The 13,173-nt window shown below is 43.9% G+C and overlaps 1 pseudogene; it reads right to left on the bottom strand.

The window, feature by feature from the left end:
• LOC125296701 lies at window positions 1-6,259 on the bottom strand (annotated as a pseudogene).
• Between the last annotated feature and the right edge of the window lie 6,914 nt (window positions 6,260-13,173).

The following is a 13,173-nucleotide window of genomic DNA, read 5'->3' as shown; positions in this document are numbered from 1 at the left end:
TTGTTTTATTGGTAGTTTTTCTGACTTGACATTACAGATAACCTGAGACAAACTGCAGGGTAAAACCTGCCTTGTGCTCAGGTGAATCAACAGGTAATTTGTGGATCAGTAGTTTCCACCTCTTTATGCAATGATGGAGGAGGAGGAGGATGAGGACACCACCTTTCCATCAACCACCTCTTCCACCACTGTCACCACTCTGGTACGTGTGGTGGATACGGACACCGCTGCTGCTGCCTCTGCTGCTGCAATTGCCTCTGCTGCTGCTGCCGCCTCTGCCGCTGCGATTGCCTCTGCTGCTGCTGCCGCCTCTGCCGCTGCGATTGCCTCTGCTGCTGCTGCTTTCTCTGCTGCTGCCACTGCGGCTGCTGCTGCCTCTGCTGCTGCTGCTGCCGCTGCTGCTGCGGATGCCTCTGTCGCTGCCGATGCCGAATATGATGCCGATAATGATGTTGATGATGATGAAGACGATATGGTTCTAGCAGAAAGAAGAGAGACAGTGGTCACCAAGAGTGTTTTGGTATTGAGTTTAATCAATTGTGCTTTAATTCAAATGTGGTTGTCTACTTACGAGTACGAAGAGGCCACGTATGCGTCTCCGTTGAGCAGTCTTCTGTACTCGGCGATCTCCAGCTCCAGTCTGGTCTTGATGTCCAGCAGGGTCGAGTATTCGTAGCCCTGGCGCTCAAGGTTTCCGCGGAGGGCACCAAGCTGTTCCTCCAGGCTGCTCACCTGTACCTGGAAGCCGCCCAGCATGCTAGTGTAGCGCGTCTGTGTCTCTGCCAGGGTGACTTCCATGGACGCTTTCTAAGACAAAAAATAAGAAGAAAACACCTCAGTAAGTCATTTAGGCTAAAAGAGTTGTTACATCCCACTTTATCAATACCATTGCTATTACTAATCTTAATATTGCAATTCCATTGGGGGTAGCCTATAGGCCCACTGCCTAAAACAAATAGTTCTTGAACTTATAAAGCAATAATTAGCTATATACTAGGCACTAGGCCTACAAATGAGTAAGACACCGTTTAAAGGGTCACCAGGCAACGTTTTCGTGTTAATTAATCATCTTCGTAAGTCGGTATATAGTTAAATGACTCATTATGGGGCGAATGAAGGCTCTCTCGCCCGCCCCTACTGCCTGTAGGAAGAATATCCCACTTGCAAGTTCGGTGTATCCTACCCGCCGACCGAAGCAGGATCAGTTTACATCACAGAGGCAGGCTAACGAAACGCTAGCGATTGTTGCAAACATGTGTATAATGGCAGAGCCGGCTAAGAAGCAGCGAAAACCCTTGACGGAAGATGCAAAGAAAAGGAAAAGAGCTTCAGACCGAGCGAGGGAGAGTTTGTGGTGACTTTTTGTAAGTTTCGTGATAGGATATTCTGTAGTTGTACTAAAAGATGTTCTGTACATTAGGATACTGTTTGAAATCCATGTGGTAAAACAAATAGCAGGGGTAAATATAGTTAAGGTATGCACAAGCTTGGGGCCCAGAGGTTTACCTATCAGGATATGAATGCATAGAAGAGACTGGACATCCCTAGCAGTTGTTTAGCCAGGGTCAAAGGTCCTTTGTAGAAATAGAATAAATACCTAGGCACATATGTATTACCAAAAGAGGTAAGGAGGACATAGGAGCTCTGTTCTATTCTGAGTTCACACAAACAAGTGACGACATGAGAAGGTATAAGAACCATGTACAGAAAGTCAGAAGCAGCTGTCTTCATGAACCTATGCTCTGTATTGGATTAAAGCTACACCTTCTGCAGTATTCTGTTGCTTTGTCACAATTCTTCTGAGTTTGAATCAGTTCATTATAATTTGACACCACAAGTTTCGTAGAGAAAAAACATCAGGCTTGCCCGGTGTCCCTTTAAGTGTCCACTCACCATGCTGATGAGGCCTTGCAGCTCGATCTGAAGTGCCTGCACTGTGCTCTTGATGGACGTGACTTCTGACGAGGACGTCTGGAGGACAGCTGTGCTTGTGAGGACTTCTTTGCTGAGCGCTTCCGTCTGGACGTGGGAAAGAAAACGCAACAATGTGACTGGGAGTTGCCTTTGTTGTTTTTGAAGTCCCATATAATATATAATATTCAAATTTGTATGAAAACGGTTAGGCTAATTGACTTGGATAACTGTTTTTATTCGCCTACTAACTCTGATTTGTTCTGATCACATTTTGATCCATGTTGAGCAGGTGTAGCCCTAGGCCTACTCACCTTCGCCTGGAACCAGCCCTCCAGTTCCTTCCTGTTCTTGACGGCCACAGCCTCGTAGTGTTCACGGACGCCGGCCAGCACTGCCATGAGGTCCTCCTGAGGAGCAGCCTCCACCTCTACGTTTACTGTGCTGCCGACGTGTGCGCGAAGAGCCAGGAGATCCTGAGGAAGACATCAGGTGGATGGTTAAGATGATGATAACGACTAAGAGGATTATATTGAAACTTTATACAAGTGGCACGTTCCAAGCAAGTGAATAGAAAAAAGCTGTAGTCTGGACCACAAGGACATATATACAAGGAAATGTTTGTAAAGCAACAGACCTCCTGGTGGTTCTTCTTCAGGAAGGCGAGCTCCTCCTGAATGGCCATGATCTGCATGGTGAGGTCGGATTTGGAGAGGGTGAGGTCATCCAGGACCCTCTTGAGTCCAGCGATATCAGCCTCCACAGACAGACGAGTGGCCTGCTCTGCCTCAAATCTGAAATGTAAAAAGCATTTAGTCTAAATGAAGAGGTCAAGATAAACAGGACAGGACACTATGCTGGGGGTGAGTGAATGTGTTTGCACTGGCTGCATGTGTTTCTGCATCTGGCCACATATGCATACGCTCCTGTAGAGGGCGTTGTGACCTTAAATCAGACAGTTTTTCTGTCATGGTGGCACAGTGCTGTCGCAACCATAGATATTACAAACCTAGATACCGCAATGTCCGTCGAGTTCTATTAGGTGGCAATGCCAACGCGGTCGCCTTATTGTTGGTGGCAACACCATACTGTCTATGGGCAACACTTGCTGGCAATCAGAGACACCTGTCTGATTTCCAATAAGAGACACCTGTTTCTCCATTGGCCTCCAGTGATTTACTGCTTGATTGTTGCCTCCAGCAAGATGGTGACGCTATTGAAGTACGTTCATGTATTATCTAGGTTTTTAACCTCTATGGTTGCAACAGCTCCCCAAACAACCTTTTTGCTGATAATGGAAAACAATTTGATAAACCATTTAGTAGTATTTAGAGCTAAAACTCACTTGACTCTGAAGTCATCGGCAGCCAGTTTGGCGTTTTCAATACCCAGCACAGCTCCCCCCTTAAAACCGATGATGGCCATAATCTTAAAGCAAAAAAGAAAATAAATATAGCTGCAAGCAGCAATGAGGGGGCCAAGCAGGTAGGCCGGAGTAACCATGGCAAGCTGTCAAAGCAAGTTTCACGTCTAGCACGTCAAAAGTTACAAGGCAAAATGAATTTTTGCTAATTGCAGTGACCCTAGAGGTCAAAGGTCACACAATTTCTTCGGCATTCACCTGATGGGGCCATGAGTCCATGTACCAAGTTTGGTTTTGATACATGCAACGATTGCTGAGATATGAGCTCACTTCCTGTTTGGCGGCTTCGCCACAAATTTCGATTGGATGTGACGGGCGAACGCTTCTATCAATTGTTACAGAAATAAATGAAGTGACAAGGCATGGTCTGAAGATGGTCTGTGCCAATTTTGGTGAAGATCAGATGAAATTTGTGACCTGTGCGAAATTGTTGGTGTTTTTGATCAAATCAAATATGGCGGCCGAATAAATTATATTGATGTGACAAGTTGCCCTCAGTTGACCTAAGGACCTTTCACAGTATTACCAGACACCACTAGTACAATTTAATTCTAAGCACAGCAGCAGCTACAGGCCAAAAGGCATGTTTGTGAATTACAGCGCCCCCTAGAGGTCAAAGGTCACCAATTTCTTGAGGGTCCTCCTGATGGGGTCATGAGTCAATGTACCAAGTTTGGTTTTGATACATGCAAGGGTTGCTAAGATATGAGCTCACTTCCTGTTTGGCGGCTTCGCCGCAAATTTTGATTGGCTTTTACGGGCGAACGGTAATACTTCCGAAGTGAGGCTTGGTCTGAAGATGATCTGTGTCAAATTTGGTGGGAATCAGAGAAAGTATGTGACCCCTGATACATTTTAAGTGTTTTTGATGAAATCCAAAATGGCGGAAAATCCATCATGGCGGAAAATGACGTCATAGGATGCGTTGAACTCAGCTTGGTCCAAGGATTCCAACAATACCTGACTTTTGAAAGTCGGACCAACAGGTCAAAAGTTACGTGCATGAACGTACGTCCAACTTTGGCCTGTTGGTGGCGCTAGAGGGTTCGAGTTGCCGACATGAAACTTGGTGACATGAATCATGGGACCGTCCCCAGTCAGTGTGCCAAATTTCCCAACTTTTTATCATACGGTTCTATGGGCTGCCATAGACTCCCATTGCATATAATAATAATAATAATAATAATAGGAAAACGTAGAAACACAATGAGGTCCTCGCAGCTTCGCTGCTTGGCCCCCAATAAAGAAAACTAGAAATGTAATGCCTGAGGAATTACAGTAGCGGATGGAAAGCTGATGGCTTAATGTTGGTGGGAGATTCCTGAAAAAAAAAAACATTGAATCACTTAATCTTTGGGTTCATACAAACCCTCGTACCAAAAAACCTTGTGTGTCAAGGCCTTCAGATATTTTGTTGTGTTTTTGAACTTGACCTTTGACCTCCAACATCACTTCATCTTTGAGTCCATACAAACACTTGTACGAAATTTGAAGCATATGCGTCAAGCCGTTCTGAAGATATAATGTGCAAAGCATGAGATATGGCTGTGACTATTATTTTGACACACGGGAAACCCTTAAACAGGATATGTAGTTCAGGGAGAGCTGAGACAGTAGGCGTGTTCGATTTGAGGCAGATCTGTGCAGATCTGACTTGATGTGATGCATGCTGGGTTGAACACAATGCATACTGGGATGGACGCAATGCTTGCTGGTTAGAAATTCTGTCCGACTTCTGTCAGCCGGGTAGGGACTTACCACCGTGACACCATGTCACATGACCTTAAAATATCGCGGGAGTCTTAGCCTGCAGACAGATCTTGCAGTTGCCTTCCACGAGCTGCACGAGCTAAAACACGCCCTCATGATGTCAGTTCAAAGACGTGATAGGGCCATTTGGAAGGAATGTCCTCATGACGATTATGACGGGAGTCTCATGCTGCTTCCTTATGTTGGAATTGTGACTTCGGTTCTCCATTTACATTTAAATAGAAATTTACAGGTGATTAGCCGGGAACTACTCTGGGAGCTTAACGGACGCAGCTGGCTTTAGGTCATTATGACATCACAGCCTCCATTCAAGTCTATGGGGGGAAAATTAGCATTTTAACATTTTTACTCCCTTATTTCTCAAAAAGTATAAACTTTTTAAAAAATCTGAATAATAATAACTCTCTTGTCCAACTCCAGACCTACACAACGGTTATTTCAACATGTCTGTACGTTAAGCGGGTAGAGTCACATTCATTCTTGAAAAAGTAAAAAGAAAAGATTATAAGAAGAAGCCAGGAGATTTTAGATTAGATCCTGCAACAGGTAATGAAACTACGTACATGTTACATGAACTGTACACGTTCATCAAATCCATGCATCATAGCCTACAGTACGCATGTAAAAATAAAAATAACTGTAGCCTAAACTGTGAGTTTCTGCACTGAGACATCCCAACACCCACCTTGGCCTGGAGGTCATTGATGGTAACCATGAAGCCAGAGAAGTCATGCGCAGCAGGGGCGATCTTAGCCTCCAGGAACATTCTGATCTTCAGCTCCAGCTCGGCGTTGGCCTTCTCCAGGGTGCGCACCTTGGCCAGGTAGGAGGCCAGACGGTCGTTCAGGTTCTGCATGGTGAATTTCCCGTTGGCAACAACGGCCTCGAAAGCTCCACCACCAGTGGCCATGCTGAAGCCGCCGCCACCGCCAGCAGCGAACCCGAACCCTGCGCCACCGCCGAATCCAGCGCCACCACCAAACCCGGCGCCGGCACTGGAGATGCGAACTCCAGATCCTCCTGCTCCACCGTAGACACTGCCGGCCCGCATGACGCTCATACGAGCTCCACCTCCGGACAGGGAGAGCCCAGACATCCCCCTGCGATGGATGATCCGGAGGACATGGAGACACGGCTGGAGAAGGTGGCTGCCATTGTGAGTGGAGGCTAACAGTACTGATGCTTCTCAGAGCAGGTCAGGAGTGATGAGAGAACAGACAAACAGCCCTTTTATACATGTTCATTCTGGCTTTGACATCTGATCTTTTTCCGCTTCAAGGATTTTCCAATATTGCCAAGAGCAGTTTTTAAAGTTCACTTGGTATTAGTGACAGTGTTAATTAATGTAGGGTCTACATATCTTGCATGAAAAAGAACGCCCTGTTCTGTGAAAGGACACATATTACCACAAGGACATTCCAAAAGGCCTATACGGTTATTGTGATGAACATATCTGTACATGTTGTCCATACATTGTTCATACTGCATATCCATGTCTATTCTGCTCTTATAAGGTTACTGCTAATACACTGAACATATTTAGTGCCCGAGCACCGAAGGGCGCAAGGCCCTATTGTTTTTGGAAGGATTATTATTATTATTATTATTCCGATCTTAGTTTTGTCTCAAAGCGTTTTCCTTTTTTTAAGGTGGTTAACATGGTCAAAAAAGTTTTGAAATGTTGTGCACACATCAGGTGTCACACAAAGCATAGGTACTTGAGCTCTCTAGTTCTATCTCTCAATTCTGCCGGATTATCCTCATCTTCATCATTAGTTCCTACATAATGACAAACAACCTGAACCAAGTCATGTGACCTAGAGACTGATAAGAGACAGGACTTTTGATAAATCATAACTTGATTTGGAATTTGTTTTTAGAAATGCCCCCCACAGGATGCTAAAAAGTATGTATCTCCTGGTGCACGTTGCCTGTTTAAGGGTTAATTGAGAATAGTTCATAGACAATGTATCAACTGTTGAAGGAAAGAGATTGTATTGTTTTTTGGAAAATATATGTTCATTATGAATTGGATGCCATTATCCTTATATGGTTTCATTATTTGCCCACACGGGGATGAATACTTCCACATCATTACTTTTGAGAGACTCTGCCTCTCTGGACTGCTCTTTTTATACTCCATCATGGTGTAAGCTAACCTATTCATTGTGAAATGTTCCTACTTTTTCCCTCTTTATCATCACTTAACTTTTTCAGTCTTTTTGTTGTCCCCGACCGTTCCAACGTTTTTGAGATGTGTTGCTGGCTGACTGGCTCTAGTTGACCTGCAAATTGAATGAGCTGAGACCAGAGGAGGGTTATTTTGCAGCTGAGAGTTCAATTTAAAAATTCAGAATCCTCTGAAAAAGCAGAGACAAGGAAACACAGGTAAACAAGGCAAGGCTCTAACTGCACAACATTAAAGAATGCTGTTTCATGAAAGCAATTAGTGAACACTGTCACTAATCCTATAAGTGAACTTTAAAAAATGCCTGCAGCAATACTGGAACACCTGATTTATGATGGATGGGATGTTTCAAGTCATGCAGTGCACTCCTAGCCTAGAAATCTAGACGCACCCTAGCACCCAAATGTAATTTGCTGCCCGGGCTAGTCTAGCAACTCTCCGTTGGCTTGCGAGCTGGAAAAATTCAACTTCGGTAGGGCCAATCACATTGTCTATAGAGACGTTAGGCGGGCTTAAAATAATGATTGATGGCAGAGTTGCAGCAGTATGGTATTAATTCCCTGCTACTTGCAAACAAAGAAGATGGATGTTGCTGTTGGCGGACACGAGTTAAGCTTTTTGTCAGTTGGCAAAAGTTTGAACTAGTCAACTAGCTCCGCTGGTGGGAAAACGCATGGGACTCATGAGTTGTAGCGCTGTCCTATTGCGTGCAGAGGAAATTTGAAAGACAACCGATTATCCCGCCCGTCAGACTGAGCACTGCCAACGGTGAGTCCCCAGACCCTACATTTTAATGTGCGTCTGGCTCGTCAGGCTAGTGTACTCCACTGCTATCACGTGTATTAAAGGGCTCTGTGCCTCCAGGTTTTAGTTTAAAATGAATCTCTTAAAAAGTGGGGGGAATGCAATTGTGTTTCAGGAAAAGTGGGGGTGCCCCAAACCACAGCGATTGCAATGCCCATGGTCATTCTTCTATGAATGCCAAACGCACCTTCCTACTACTATTCTTTCACACAAACTCGCGTCACAGACCTACGTCACATACCACTTGGAGGTGCAAACAATCAGAGTTTTGGTTGATTTGACCATCAGTTAACTTCGAAACAGGTATTTTACTTTGGATAGACAATAGCAATACATCATAGGAATGATTAACGTCAAAAATTCTAGACTGGAGAAACTCAACATTTGACACCTCCACCTGTTTTGTGTTCTAAAGACGTCAAATAGTCCGCTATAGTTACCAAATTCATAGCCAAAGAGCCATAAGGGAAGACGCATGGATGGCTATAAAAACTGTGTTTTCATTATACAACTAAACAGGACAAAATACATGTATAACCCTTGAGCCAGCTCCTTACTATGTGATCTCAATGGCAATGCAGCGTTTGTTTGCACCTCCAAAAACATGGCGTACCTGGTTACCTCCCAAAAACGCCCACAAATACCCGTATGTTTGTGTGAAAGAATGGCCGTTCTTGTCCTGTATAATCACCACACCCCCAAGTGGCTAAAATAAGTAAAGCCCAATAAACCCAAAAATAATAAAGGTGACTAAATGGCTCCTACATATTAACATCCACGGAGAGACACATGGCCTGCTCTGCCTCAAATGTGAAATAATACAATAATTAGTTAATTATCATTAAAATAAAGTTGTCAAGGTACAGAATACTGTGAATGTGTTTGCACTGGCTGCATGTGTTTCTACATCTGGCCACATACACATATGATCCAGTAGAGGGCACTGTGACCTTAGATCAGACATACCCTAACCCTGTTTCTGAACTGGTTGCAGTCTGCAGTCTCTTCTGGTTCCACGTGAGGGCGCTCACGAATACGTGCAGAATGAATGGAGGTCTATGGAGCTGTACCTCAAAATCCACTTTTCTCGGGAAAAGTCTAGAAATTTGAATGTTGCATTTGAATGGATGGGCAAAGAAAATACACACTGCTGAGTATTATATTTTTACGTCACTTATTTGTTTTAAAAAGCCTTTCAAAAAAAGCAGTGTCAATGACGTCATTCAAAAAGCTGTGTCAATGACGTCATTCATTAGCAGAATAGTGTGTTATGGGCAACAATGACCCAACCTGTAAGAAATTGAAAGGACATAAGTACTCGTTCATTGAACTTTAGACCTGTAATCTATAGTGAGCTTGCATAAACTACAATCAAATCAAGAACAATCAGTTGAAAAAGACAAATTTAGCCGTCTAGCTCCATAGACCCCCGTTGTTTTGGCACTTATTCGCGATCGCCCCTTGCAGACCTGCAAACTGCAACAGATTGCAGGTACAATGAAGTTAACAGGGAGTGAACCGGCTCTCTGTAAACGGGTTCTGCTCTTACCCCTTGCATTACGAGGAACCAATCACATCAGTGTATCTGATATAGGCGGGCCAGAGGCGAGCTGATGACAACATCGCTGCAACGAATCAGTCAGTAAACATTGGTCATAGTGCTATCCAATTGCGTTGAGGTCCGGAATCAGTCAGTAAACATTGGTCGTAGTGTTATCCAATTGCGTGCAGTGAGATTTTCAAATGCATGCTTGGTTAAATTAGTCTTGGCCAGACCCTTAATTTTTCTAGATTACCAGGGTCTGGAATCTCCAGGCTAATAACGGAATACGATTTCATAAAACTTTGTTCTAAGAGTAGAAGAAGGATAACACTCACTTGACTCTGAAGTCATCAGCAGCCAGTTTGGCGTTGTCAATACCCAGCACAGCTACTCCCTTAAAACTGTTGATGCCCATAATCTTAAAGTAAAAATATAAACAATCTTAGGTAGAACAGGTAATGGAAATATGTACATGTTATTGTTTAATTATTTAAGGTTGATTTGACATAAACATTGCACATTAAAGTGTAATTCTGGCGAAAATTTACCCCAGGGTGTTTTTCTGCATTAAAACACATCAAATAAGCCGTGGAGACAGTATTTTTTGTTGATCAACCAGTATATGCTATAGCCCCAAATCGCAAACAGTGGATTAGCTAGGGGCAGTGAGCCAAACGCTTCCCCAATAGCATTTTTTTAACCAGTAATATTGTTCAAAACAGCACCAAACCTCATCAGTAGCTTGCTCAGGGTCCCTACACAGCACCAACAACCTAGTTAACAAACCCGGAGTTTATTACAGAAGACTATAAGAACACTTACCAACTGTCCCCCTACCAACTCCTCTCGAAGGAAAGTCTGTATAAGGCACTACCTTCCGGCAATAGACGTCCGTGTGAGATCTCAGTCTTCTGTGAAATTAACAGTCTTCTCTAATAACAATAAATACTGTCTCCACGGCTTATTTGATGTGTTTTAATGCAGGAAAACACCCTGGGGTAAATTTTTGCCAGAATTACACTAAGTGGTCACTTAATTATTAGTGAATATATAATATATTTCTTAAGATCACTATTTTCAGGAATAGGCCAAGTTTATTTATTTCACACCATACACGTTGCTAATATAAAGTGCTTTACAAATAAGTATACAATGGGAAATAATGATGTGCATTAAAAACAGTTGACAGAGAATAGAAAAACAAGATGCAATACATTGTACACAATATTACCTTATTATAATTTGAAGGTCTCAATATGTCCCTGGATGTTTGTTGACTTACAGGCTGAATCCAAGAAGACCAAAGAGCTCATTGTGGACTTCAGGAAGTCTAAAGGTAGCACACACACACCCATTCTCATCAACGGAACTGAAGTGGAGCGTGTCACCAGCTTCAAGTTTCTGGGGATCCACATCTCTGAGGACCTCTCTTGGACCATCAACACCAAGAAGGCTCACCAACATCTCTTCTTTCTGAGGAGACTAAAGAAAGTCCACCTGTCTCCTCAGATCCTGGTGAACTTCTACCGCTGCACCATCGAGAGCATCCTCACCAACTGTGTCACAGTTTGGTATGGCAACTGCTCTGCCTACGACCGAAAAGCACTGCAGAGGGTGGTGAAAACTGCCCAATGCATCACCGGTTCCTTACTCCCCTCCATCGAGTCCATTGTAGAATTCAGGGGTATTCTTACTGTATACAGGCTTTGTCTTAGGTTTTGACTCTGAGACGGATCGAGGAAGCGACCCGAGGAGCATCTTCTGTCGGAAGGCTCAGCCGCCGCTTCTAATAACAACCACAACTGTTAGAACTAAAACACAACAAACGCAACAACCAGAAAATCCTACACCATCCATCTGTTTTTCTTATAATATATATTTATACATTATACGGCGGCAGCCGTGGCCCACTGGTTAGCACTCTGGACTTGTAACCGGAGGGTTGCCGGTTCGAGCCCCGACCAGTGGGCCGCGGCTCCTTGAGCAAGGCACCTAACCCCTCACTGCTCCCTGCGCCCGCCCGTTGAAGCAGGCAGCTCACTGCGCCCGGGATTAGTGTGTGCTTCACCTCACTGTGTGTTCACTGTGTGCTGTTTGTGTTTCACTAATTCACCGATTGGGTTAAATGCAGAGACCAAATTTCCCTCACGGGATCAAAAAAGTATATATACTTATTCTTGTCACGACTCAACACACAGCGTGCCCTCCAGAACAGCAGAGGGCACTAAGGAGTCGGCGCAAGGCCGGCTCAGCCAAGCCAGGGAGGAAGTGAGCAGCCATGCTTAAAAGGAACCCTGAATTGTTTGTCAGTGGTCATTCATGTTCGCATGCAATGGAAGCTACTCTTGGGGAACCTTATTCAAGACAAACTATTTGCGCTTGACCCTGTTTGCCTTTGGATTTTGGATCACGTTTTGGACTGTTTGCTTGGACTCTCTTTGTTTCACGGTATTGAACCCCACTTGTCTCTGAACTTCCCTTTTGTCTTGCCCTGTCTGGAAACCTTTGCCTCGCTGACTGCCTTCTGTGCTTTGACCTTGAATTGGATTACCCTGAACAAACTGTTGTTTGATGAACTTTGAGTTTGCCTTTTGTTCTCTGTTGAAATTGATCCAGTGTTTGTGGTTCTACTTGATAACAGCTGAGTTTGCTTTGTCTATTGACCACTTTCTAAGTTACTGAAATTATTAAAAACCTGAACTGCATCTGCGACTGTGCTCTTCACTCCAGCCTGACAATTCTGTTAATACACTGCATATACCTATATTATTCTTACTACTATTATAATGTTCCTGCTAGTACATTGCACATATCTGTACATGCTGTTCATTCATTGTTCATACTACATAGCCATATTTATTCTGCTCTTTTAAGGTAACTGCAAATACACCGCACATATTTATATCTAATTTATATTACTCACCTTGTGTAAACTGTAACGGTGGCCTCTGACACAAGAAAAGAAAATGATTATGTTGGGCGCCAGGCAGCATAAAAACTGCCGTGTCAGTATTAAGACCCCGTCACCCTTCCCGTTTTAAAGTTGACAAGAAAAGAAACACAACACAGTATATGGTTTTCAAGCAGGTGATGCAGTGTATTAAACAAAATGTCATTCAGTTCATTAAATCTAACAAGACGCTACGTCTAAGGCGACGCACACAAACAAAACAATTACCAAAAAACTAACAAATGAAAACGAGCGGCCTAGGAGGGGCTGGCAGCAAGTGTTCCTGTGTGTGTGTGTAGCCTATATGAGCGTGTGTGTGTCCCGGGAGGAGAGCAGCAAGGAAGAGATGAAAACGACGTAGGCCTAGTTGAAACCGAAGTTTTTGGAGGAGGTTTAGGCTCGATTAGCCAGGCAAAAAGTGTAGTCTAACACTTCGCACTAATCCAATTGCACAGTACCTTTATAATCCACACGTCCATTACGGAAATCCACGTTCACTTCCAGTAGTCCAATAGGTCCATAGCTTTCAGTTTATTTCCATCACAGCGCTTCCGAACTTCCACCGAGCTACCGCAACCTCCGAC

Source organism: Alosa alosa, chromosome 6 (genome assembly GCF_017589495.1).
Source record: "Alosa alosa isolate M-15738 ecotype Scorff River chromosome 6, AALO_Geno_1.1, whole genome shotgun sequence".
Taxonomy (NCBI): Eukaryota; Metazoa; Chordata; class Actinopteri; order Clupeiformes; family Clupeidae; genus Alosa; species Alosa alosa.
This window is presented reverse-complemented; position numbering and strand designations above follow the sequence as displayed.